We start from the raw sequence: 6,000 nt of genomic DNA, 5'->3' as shown, positions 1-6,000 counted from the left end.
GCAGCACCACACACTAACGTCCCAAACATACACACACACCACACACTGCCACCCCCAAACACAAACACACAGCACCACACACAGCCTCCATACACTCAAATCAGCACCACACACTGCCACCTCTCCCCCTCCCAAACACACACACTGATACCACATGCTGCCTCTTCCCCAAACCCATCAGACCCCCCCTCACAACTATATACACAATGGCATCATATATTTCCTGCCCCTCACCCCCCGACACACAACCATAATGCTACTCCACACGCACACAATCACACCACACGGATGCTGTCTCCCACCCCCATCACACACTCCTCTCCTTCCCACAGATGCACAGCCACTTTACACATATGCTTCTTGCAATCACGCATGCACTCAGGCTTCAAAATACAGTCAAACACTCCCACAACCTTCTGCAGGCTGACATGTACCTCCCCCACATCCATACACATCCACCCCACCCCCAACAGGTAAAAACACCCACACCCCACCATACACTCACTTACCTCCCCAATGCTCCCTCTCCAATATACACTCGCACCCCAACACACAGCCCACTCACACAGCTCAACACACATATCTTTCCCCCACTTTAAGGCTATTGTTTGACAACTTTATCCAATCCACTACTTGGTGTTTCCAGTGTTATCCCCCCAGCCTTGCTCACTCCTTCCTCCTGCAGCTCCCACAAACATGTGTACCCCAAGCTCTCAGCTTCTGCCGCCAAGCAAATTGTGACCTCAGCACCCACTCCACCCCCAGTCAGAAATGTGTGTTGAGTCGGCAGGGGGAGGGGGAAATTACATCTGTGCTGTGCAGTGCCAGTAAGGCCTGCACAGACAATGGCTGCACCAGGAGGCTGGCTCCCAGAAGCATCTGCTTGGAGGTGGTGGGGGTGGGGGAGTTGGATGGGCTTTTAGGGGAGAGATTTGGACGGGGTGGGGCGGGGGGTGGATGGAATTTTAGGGGCTGGACTGGATGGGATTTGTGGGGGACTCTAGATGGGATTTTAGGGGGCTCTATGGGATTTTGGGGGACTCTATGGGATTGAGGTCTGAATGGGATTTATAGGGGGCTCTAGTTGTATTTTAGTGGGAGGCATGATGGGATTTATGGGAGACTATGGGATTTGGGGGCACTGGATGGGATTTTTTGGGAGGTGGATGGGAGGCTCTGTATAGGATATTGGGGATGGAAGGGATTTATGCGGGACCATGGATGGAATTCTGGGGTGTGGGGGGGATTTATGTGGTGTCCGGATGGGATTTGGGGGGACTAGATGGGATTTATGGGGACCTTGTATGGAATTGTATTCCCACCACCACTAATAAAGGGGAAGGAGCCTGTGCAACAAATGCCCTGAGCTGCTCCATCCTCCAGTGCACATGGTGTGGCAAATCCAAGTTTACTTTTTGCAGTAAATTTCCCCTCAATCCCATACATCTTAATACCCCCCCTCCATGGTGGAGGGCGGGGGTAAGATCAGGAGAGACAGACTCCCTCTTTTGTGCAGCCACACAAAGAACAAGGAGTGGAAGCAGATGCCATCTGCTCCCTGCAACCTGATGGTCTTAAAGAGACACCGACCTTTTTCCCCCTTTCTCCTCCTGCCTCATCCTACCTTGAGCTGCCCCAGAGATGGAGGGAGGGTGCTAGGCCTACCATTGTTCTGATCCGAGCGGGAGGGGAGAGGGGTCAGAAGGGGTCTCTCGCTACACCCCAGATCTGCTTGAATGAGGCATTGGTATGACTGGGAAGGAGCTAACTGGAACAAATATGCACACACCCTCATGCTGGGTACCACTAGGCTGAGGCCTAGGGATAAAAGCATAGATGGGCATTCTGCCCACACGGCAAATAATGGGCACACATAGTGCTATGCATGCGCACATCACTCAGACACAGGGCATCCTGTGGTCACATGTCACACACACGGGTGATGAGAGCCCAGAGCCCCATGTCCACCGCTCCAGGGGTTACACCTTCAGCAGTGGCAGCTGATCCTGTCACTCTGTGCCAAGCCATGATGCTATCCGCTCTACCAGACTGGGAGGGGAATGAGCCAGGCTGCCCCCTCAGCAACCCTCCCTTTCCCCAGTTAAGGCTGGCAGGAAGGATACAGGGTTTATGAGCAGTGCCATGTGAAAGGGAGTGAAATGAATCCCCAACACTAGGCCCCCAAATCCAGACACACCGGGAGCTGCTATGGGAAGGCAGGTCAGATGGGGGAATTTTAGTGCAGAGGGGGCAGTGCGCTTCCTGGGTCTGGGCAATGGGGTACGAGGGGCTAGATGGTGGAAATCTCAGCACAGAAGGGGCAACAGGCTTCTCATGCCTGGGGCACACGCAATTTTGGTGGGCAGAGCAATATGGATGATAAAAGGGGGGTTCCTAGTGCAGAGGTGGCAGTGTGTTCCCTGGGGTTGGTGCAGACGCAGCAATGAGGGGCAGAACAGTGTGTGTGGGGGTGTTAAAATGGGGATGATTTTAAGGCAGGGAGCCAGTGTGCTCCCTGGGGTTAGTTTAACTGAAGACTGGGGACAGAGAAATGGGGGGTAAGATGGGGAGCTCTTTGGGTGTGGGGCAGTGAGCTTCCTGGTGCAGTTGCAGCACTCGGGGGGAGAGGGCAGAGCAATGGTTTTGTATGTGTGTGTTGGGGGTGTATTGCCCTGTCTAAGATTAGCTGCTCCCCCTCATACTTCAGGCTCCTGCTTTTAACTGGGGCAGGGGCATTTTCATCTGGGCTTCAGGGTCTCCCCACTCCGGAACAAGGATATTGGAACTTGCCGTCTCCAGCAGGCCAGGAAAGGAGCCAACGTGGCAAAGCGCACCCCCCTCCCACCACCCTCGTCCTTTCCCCGGAGACAGGATACATGAGCTGGCTGCGTGCAGAGCTGAGGAAAGGCGATCTAGCCCTGCATGGCCCCCCTGCTCCCGCCCCCACCTCTACTCGCAAGAGGATGGATGCAATTCCTGGGTAGCAAACTCAGACCCTCTCAAAAGCCAGGCTGGATGGAGGAGATGGGAGAGGCTGCTTGGGTATGTGGGGTGTGTGATGCAGGGATGAGAGTTTGGGGAGGATGTTGTTCAGAGTATCCCCCACTTTTAACCCCTGCAGCTAAATGGTACTGTGTTTGCAAAGCAGAAAGAGAGGGGAGAGTCAAGGCCACAGACTATGCTTTATGACCCAGCACAATCTTTCCTGCTCAGGAGGGACCCAGAACTGGAACAGTGGATGGTGGCGGATTTCCAATCAGGATGGAGGGGCATCTACAGAGCTCAGTGTGTGCATAAGAACCCCAGGGCTGGGACAGCAAGAGCCTCTGGAGTGGGATTGAGGAGTCATCTCTCATGCTGTGCCCTGGAATCCTCCCTTGGCCCTTGCTCCCCTCAGCCTGGGATTTGCATTGATACTTTGGGAACCAGAGCCCTGTGGCTTGCTGCCTGGTAAACAACCAGTCTCACTAGGCTCCCATGAGCATTTCTCAGAGTTAGGGTAAAGTGAATTCACTCACATAGACAGAAAGGACATGGGTCTGGAAAGTCTGGTGTGTGCTACTATGGTCAAACTGCTTCTCTGTGCCTCAGTTTCCCTCTCTTAAGAAATGGGGATAGTGCTATGGAGAAGGAGGTTTGACAAGACCTTCTCAGAGCAGCCTGTGGGCAGCCAGTGAGGTCTAGGGTTGGCCCTCCATGCTTAGTGATTCCATTTCCCCTCAGCTCAGCCACTGTGAAATGGCTCTTTTCAGCTGGGAGCATTTCTTCTAAAGGTGACACTGGGTCTGGTAGCACAACCTGAGCCTAGGATCATATGACCCAGCCAAGCCAGGCATTCATGGGGTAACGGCCTTGTTATGTGCTCCCTACCAGTCCTCTCCCGACCCACTTCCATGAATTCACCACTTGCTGCTCCCAAGTAGGATGGCTCTCAGTCCTCCCCCTTGCCATCTCCACAGACTTGATGAAGGGACTCTGCAATGCTGGCGCCCTCTGGTGTCTGCTTGAGCCCAGATCGACAATTGATTCATCACAATTATTATTACTAATTATTTGTATTGCAGTAGTGTAGAACAAAAGGACGGTGCCTGCTCCAATCTAAGTAAATTTTAGATCATTAGACAATTATTCTCATCTGACCTCAAACCTGTTGCCAAAAAGAGGGTAATGAAAATTCAGTAGCCCAAGCACAAAATCTACTTGCCTGAGGGCAATTACAAAAATTGTCTCCCCACTCCTACCCTACCCCAAAAAGTCCCTATCCTGGAGAAATGGATGAAGAGGGTGTTGCAGTCTGCAGTAAATGGCAGCTGACAAGCAAGGTTATTAATTATTTTTGTTGCGATTCTAATAGGGTCATTTTGAACCCTGCTCTACGTTTAGATAGCAAGATGAGTAATATAATCTAGCCCCTTTGGAATTATGAATGGGGAAACTGAAGCACAGAGAGGCAAAATGACCCGCCTGAGTTTGCCACCCATTTGGGATCAGACACAGAGTTCCTAATTCTCAGTCCCATGTCTGCCTTTTAGTCATTTGCAGCTACGCTGCACCTTTCACTCCACAGTGCTGCAGAATTTCTACACACAGAACACTCCTAAGATGCCACTGCCTTTTGGGTGGAGCATGGTAATGAGTTCAGGGGGCACTGAGGCAAATGCCAAGCACCAGAGGATTTTAAGTCTTTGGACACATGGGGATTAGTACAACTGGGGACGCTAGGAACTGTGAAGCTGATGCTTAGGAGCTGAGCCATTGCCAGGAGTAAGAACAGCAACTGAGAGGCCTTCCAAACCCTGCGGGGTGTCAGTCCATCATCAGCTAGGCCCACTCCCCAATTCATCTCCTGCCCTCCTCTACAACCTCCCTGCTTTATCCATCACCCTCCTTTACAACCCGTCCCTGTCTTCCCTCCTCTCTCCCACCCACTTTCCTGGTCCTCTCTTTTCTCCCTGTGCCTTCTCCTTCTACCCACCCGCCACTTCCCTCTTCCCCTATGCCCTCCCCTCCCATCCCCGCCTGCCCTCCCAGTGGCGCTTAAACAGTTTTTAGAGTGGGGGTGCATTGCCCCTTGCCCGTCTGCACCTCTCACCACTCCCTACAGCTGGGGCCGGGAGCAGGGCTGTGGCTTCAGGAGGGGCCTTGGATAGGGTAAGGGGGCCGAGGTGGGCTGGGGGAGGATGTGGAGCCCTGGGCCAGCGGTGGGTGTGGAGCCCTGGACCAGGGCCAAGGCCAGGAGCAGAGCCCCAGCTGCGGAGCTGGCAGCCTGGACCCTGGGTGCGGAGCCAGGAGCAGAGTCCTGGGTGCGGGGCCGGCAGCCAGGACCTCATGTGCAGGGCCAGCAGCTGGAACCCTGTGTGTGGGGCTGGCAGCGGAGTCCCCAGGCGCAGGGCCAGGACCAAGGCCAGCAGCAGAGCCCCTGGGCACGGGGGCAGCAGCCAGGACCTGGGGCTGGCAACAGAGACTAGCAGCGGAGTCCCTGGGTGTGGGGCCGGCAGCTGGCCGGCAGTTGGGACCCCATGCAAAACTGGGGGTGCTGCAGCACCCCCTACATCTCTTGTTCCTGCACCTATGTGCCCTCCTTTCCCCTGCTTCTCCTTCCCTCCAGGTACCCTCCCCTTTACCTCTCCTCACACTACACACTCCCCTTACCCCTTCATCATACACACTCCACTCTCATCCCCTTTTCCTGCTTGCCTATGGGCAGGGACATAAGGAGGCAAAGTAGAAGGGGATGAGCGGCATAGGCATGAGGTGGTAAAATATGGAGGGAGCATGAGGGCATATGGATGGGGGACAGTGGGCATAAGGGGGCACATACAAAGGGGGTGTAAGAGATGCATTTAGGAAGTGAGGGCATGATGTGCAGAGAGGGAGCATGGCGAGGGACATGGGGATGTTAGGTTTGCAGGAGGGGGCCTCAGGTTGTCAGAAAGGGACATGGGGCTTTGGGGAAGGGGCATAGAAAGGAGGCATAGGTTGCTGGGGGCATAAGGAGGG

This window comes from Lepidochelys olivacea, assembly GCF_965140295.1.
Source record: "Lepidochelys olivacea isolate rLepOli2 genome assembly, chromosome: 7".
NCBI lineage: Eukaryota > Metazoa > Chordata > Testudines > Cheloniidae > Lepidochelys > Lepidochelys olivacea.
The sequence above is the reverse complement of the archived record's forward strand: the minus strand, read 5'-3'. Positions refer to the sequence as shown.